Here is a 6,000-nt window from a genome sequence, read left to right as displayed (position 1 = left end):
AACAGCTGATGGGAAACTTCACTCTGCATTTATACGGTAATGAGAACGAAAGGGGAGGCAACTCACTCTGCGCTGATGACTGAATGTGCATCTACTTACCTTCGTTACTTAACGGGAAATATACATCAACTAGCTAAACCACCAATTCTTGGACCTAGCTCTTCTTAAAGTAGATCCTGCAGGAAGATACAAATACAAATGTCTATACGCACAGTCTTCTGAATATACTCTCATCTACGAGTATATATGTGTGACTACAGACAGGTTTTGGATTGGTGAAGAGATTTACTGACCGCTTAAAGATCGCAACTACAAATTACTATAACACTATCTTTATTTCCACACTTTACAGCTCACTGGAACACAGAGTCTAGTGTTCTCAGTCCGTTGCTAGACCTTTCCTGGTAACGGTTCCAATAATGGCTATGCCTCTGCTTCTGGCTCAAATCCCCCCTTCACCAAACTCACTCTCAACTGAGTCTGAGTCTCATTTTACGACTGACGGTCAATCGGCCAGTCTGTCTTGGCATAAAGCACCCATCTCTGAGGCTTGCGACCAGATCTTTATTACTGTTTGGCAGTTACGGTCCTGTTTTTTGTGGGCGCCCTCTCTGACGAGAGGAAGGGCCTATCTTTTGTATATGCTGCTGGTCCTTGACAGCGCAGTCTTTCTCGGGTCCGAGTCCCTTTGTGCTCGAGACCATATATTAGTGTCTCAAATTTGAAACTTCCCTTTTCGTCGCCTCCTACGACTCGCAGGCTCACGGTGGAGGTATTGGAACCTGCCTCCACACGGGCCCTCGCTCTCAACTGGCATTGGCCCTTGCTTATAATATCTCGACATGGTCCACGTAGAAAACACAAATCTTACATTGTTGTAGTCCAACTATTGCATTATCAAAAATCTGCTGCCTAACAACGGGAACGTGTTTACCGAGCCGTTGCCCACAAACGGCTCTGGTATTTGCGCCCATCTCATAGCAGTTGCATATCAACGGATGTCCGTTGCTACAATACAATCGCTTGTCCAAGAGAAAGCACTCGCAGGGACTAGAAGAGATGAAATTACTTATTTCTAATTGTCAATAGATATTCCGTCAAGTGCAACAATATATATTTTGGTCACTTATTTATCTCGTCTGCCTTACATGTTTCGGTTCCAAGGAACCATCTTCAGAGGCACTTACAACAAATCATGAAAACACTGGCACAGCTCAACATCCACAGTATGTAGTTATTTGTGGAAACTATTACATATATCGGAGTGTAAAGCACAACACTTCCCCGTATCTTGAATGCAGGTATAGCACTTGCATCTAAAAAACCACCCTCAAACCGAGTCGTCAACTTATTTCTCCCTAAAACCTTCTATAATATTATCTTATGCGATGTAACTACGTGGTCTGCTGGAAGTTCACGGGCGTTTCGGAGGAACATACTGCCTCCATCTACAATGGTGAAGAGTAAACGCAACAAGAAATATGCGATAAGTGGCCGGCTACTTGCTTGGTTTACTCTGGCCTTGAAGATGGAGGCCGTATGTTCCTCCGAAACGTAGATCAACTGTTCCGGCCTACACGGCGTTACATCCCACAGGAAATTATTTTCACAGTCGCCTCCTTGAGGACATAAAGTCCAGCATTTTGTAACACGTGTTTATGGACACTTGTATTGCTCCGCCTTGGGCGGTGCAAGAAACAGACATTCATTTGTTTTTAAGTGATCATTAAATTCCGGTTCCCAAAGCATAATGATCAGACGTCACTTACATTTTAGATTATTCAATGCTGTCACGCAGCATGGTGGCAAGTCTTGCAAACACCACATGTGTCGCTTTAAGCCGCTTATGCTTGTCTCAGCTGTGGACGTATTCCCTTTATGCACTGTTACGTGAAGGGGAGGGGGGCTGTGGGAGACTTATAGGACGGGATCTGGATTGGATGATTTGATGATTGGAATTATTGACACCTTAAACACACAACTCGGTACTACAGGCAGTTACAGCGCTATCTCTACTGTACACTCCTTGCAGGTCACTGTTACACACGCACTAGGGCTCTCAGTCTTTCGTAGTCGTATCTTAGAAACGGATTTATAATAACCTCACCCTCACTTCAAATCACATATAAAGTTTTCTTTGCACAGCCTGAGTCCTTTCTTGCCATTATTTTGCAACTGCCAATTCCGAAGACTCTACCCAATTCAATTCCTCTGCTCGCAAACTCATATCCCGGCAGGCTGGCAACTCGAAACTCGACTCGACTGCCTTCTTTTTATAACCACTTTGCACAGACCATGCAAAAAACACAGCCTCTCTACTATTGGGAAGGCGTGTGTACAACGCCGTTGCGTAGGAACGGAAGTAACTTGATTGTTGCTTGCGTAATAGTTGCCGCGAGAATGTGTTTACAGAGTCGTTGCCTAGCAATGAACTTCTATTCTGACTTCATTATTCCGGCTTTCGGGCGTGTGCCTCAGTACTATATGATAATGTGGGATTTGGGGGTTTTCACACCGGTGGTTATGAAGAGTACAATCATCTGGGCTATAACTCCGTGTAGTCCGTTGAAATTCAACCGAAGTTTCGGAGGAACATATCGCCTCCATCTTCAGTCCCAACTTTCCACCATTTTCCATGCTGTATCTTGCTCGGTTTATTCTACCCTGAAGATTGAGGCGATATTTTCTCCGAAACGTCGATTGACTTTCAGCAGACTACACTTCGTTATATCCCAGAAGACAGTACTTTTCAACATAACACCGTTCGACCAGAGATTACGGAATGACGCAAGGAATGTAACAAAAAGGAATATTCAAATTGTCCCAGTGCTTAACTGATTGAGCACTACGTCATGAAGGCGTACGGTGGAGTCGATGTATAGATCCACAGCACTAGCTGGAGTTGAGTGGTCAGGTTCACACCCCTGCCGCTTCACCCTCGGAAAGGAACCCTCAGTACCCATTGGACAGGTGGTTAGGTCGACCCCAGAGTCTGTCTGGAGGACGCGGAGAATAGAAAATTCTTGACCCTACTGGGACTCGAACTCGTAGCTCTCAGATCGTGCAGCCCGTAGTCAGTCGCAATACCGACTCAGCTATCTCACATAAATAAAAGAACGGATGTAAATAAATAAATACATTTTATTTTGGATTATGTTTGAAGTTTGTTGTGCCATTGGGAGAAATTACTGTTCAATAGCAAACGACTGCGATAAATTTGCAGATGTCGCAAGTTCATTTTTTTTTTGTAGTAGAGGGTGATACATCAGAGGAGAGACAAATTAAGAGGTACACATGTCACACGATCAGTACCTGTATTATCGATAGTCCCGCACCACATCTTGTTTGTCTCATCACTTTTCCTCTTTTAAGAGTCAGAAAAATTTTATGTTAGGAGTCGTATAAATAACTGAATTAAAATCACATTAAAACCGCGAAATGCAGACTAAATATAGAACTTAATAGTAGATCTTTCAAGGATCAATCCATTAAAACTTCTTCCCCACCCTTAAAAAATTGTCCAAGGTCCGGAACCTAGCCACCGGTTATTTAATCGAAAGGGCAAGAACTGCTGTAAATATTTGGCTATGAAAAAGTATTGAGTCGCGTGCGTTTCTTTGTATTTATGGAGCATGAATATCCGGTGTCCCGTCCTAAAGAGCCAACAGAAAGTCAAATCGCGTTATGAATTTGCTTCACACGACACGCAGGCACATTTGTTATGCACGGTTTCAATCCACGCATGCGCTCTCTGGAACAACAGCAAACTATAGTTCCGATGGGAGTGCCAAGAAAGACAATGTCAACACAACAAACATCACGACTTTTTAGAGAAGATAATGTGGAAAGTTTTGGCCGGTTTAACTCCTGACAATTCAGGTGGTAAAATGCAGAGCAAGGAATTCCCTGATTATGCTCCTTTCTATGCACAGGATCGTGATGTCAAATTTCACAGCACAAGAAACTTTTGATTTTTCGACAAGATATATGAAGATAGACTTGAAAGGATTCTGACGATGGTGTAAACTGTAGTTCTTTTGGCTTATTTTGGACTTCACCCATTGTCTGGTATGTAAAAGACAAGTAGACAAAGAAAACCACAACGTTTCGGATACTGCATCTATCTCCGTCTTCAGGTGGATAGGGAAGGATAAACCTCCTCAGTTGGGCTCCTTAGAAAGAGCTAGTCCAGTGATTGAGACTAGCTCTTTCTAAGGGGCCCAACTGAGTAGGTTTATCCTTCCCTATCCACCTGAAGACGGAGATAGATGCAGTATCCGAAACGTTGTGGTTTTCTTTGTCTACTTGTCTTTTACATACCAGACAATGGGTGAAGTCCAAAATAAGCCAAAAGAAGTAAAGATATATGAAGTAATCTGTTTTTGACTAAGACGAGTGCACATATCACAGAATGACAGCCAAAAATTTGTAACAAGCACATTTTTGTTACATAAATATTTTCTCTGGGACACGCGGTAGCGTAGTTGTTTGAGGCACTATACTACAAGCCGGAAGGTCGCTGTTTCGAGTACCGATGAGGTGGATTTTCTTTTCGATGTACCTAATCCTTCCAGCTGCACTATGGGCCTGGCGTAGACTCAGCCTCTAACAGAAATGAATACCAGGAATCTTCCTTGGGGTAAAGGGCGGGCGGCCAGCGCGTAAGGCTGGCAACCTCACCGCCATTTGTGAGCGATTGTCTAGAAAATGTGGGAGCCTCGACGTCTCAAAAACCTATGGGCCTCCACGGCCTGTTAGAGGGGTAATTATACGGCATCTATTTTCTCTGCTCCAGCCACATGAAGATACTGTTACGAATAAGCGGGGTATGGATTGTTGAATGGATTTGTTGACCTCTTGACTAAACCGCTCGGGACTGTATTTCACAACTCACTGTTATACCCACAGAAAAGTGTCCTCAGTCTATTACAGTCTCAAATAGCAATTTCCTTGCAACGTGTTTGACACATAACGGAGATTCTTCAGCTTCCGTGGTCACGCCGTTGCCGACTGGTTGACACTCAACACCTGTCCTCATAGCGCCATCTTCTCAGCCTACCTTGTAGAGTCCAACTCTCGACTAACTGCTCGCTGAGAACTCCGGAAATCCACTAACTATTTTCAGTCTGAGTCTAAGTCTTATACATGTATTACAATCGATGATCTGTCGGCCAGTCTGTCTTTGAATAAAAAACCCATCTAGGGTTAAGACCAGATCCCTATTACTGTCAGACAGCTGGGAGGTTTATTGATATGGGGCGCTCTATGTGACGAGAGGACGTGTCTGTCATTTGCAATTGCTACTGTCCCTCGGCAGCGCAGTCATTCTTGGGTCCAAGTTCTACGGGACTAGGGACCATATTTTATTTTCTCAGATTCGAGACTTCCCTTTTCTTCACCTCCTGGGACTCTCAGGGCTACCGTGGAGGTACACTACCACGCCTCCTCATGGGAGTGAACCTCTGATTGACTGTTTTCAAAATCAAGGTCACATTGCGACTGACGGTCAGCCAATCAGTCAGTCTTGGTGTCGAGCCCAGTTTGGGGCTTATGATCAGATATTCATTACTGTGTGACAGCACAATCTTGTTATTGTGGGGCGCCCTCTCTGACGAGAGGATGGGTCTGTCTTTTGTCAGAGTCATTGTCGGCAGTAGTAAATCATTTGTCCTAATGTAAAGATAGTTACGTTTTAGATGTTGAACATGTTAATAAATGTATATAAAATATACAGAATATTTCACGACTTTAGGGCATAACTGCAGGAGGTGATTTCCTAAGTCTTTGTGATCAAAAAATTTCATATAAACATGTGTCCGATTTTGGACGGTTACGGAGCTATGACCTTTTTAATCTCAGAAGAGAAGGTAACGATTACTGACAATAAACGGAACAAAATAATAAACCAGCATAAAACATTTAAAGTATGAATGTAAAGTTAACTTCGTGTACCTTTAATTTGAATTGATTGGTGCTTAAAGCAGATTTTCGAAAATGCCA

The sequence above is a fragment of the Cryptotermes secundus genome, unplaced genomic scaffold, assembly GCF_002891405.2.
Source record: "Cryptotermes secundus unplaced genomic scaffold, Csec_1.0 scaffold530, whole genome shotgun sequence".
Lineage (NCBI taxonomy): Eukaryota > Metazoa > Arthropoda > Insecta > Blattodea > Kalotermitidae > Cryptotermes > Cryptotermes secundus.
This window is presented reverse-complemented; position numbering follows the sequence as displayed.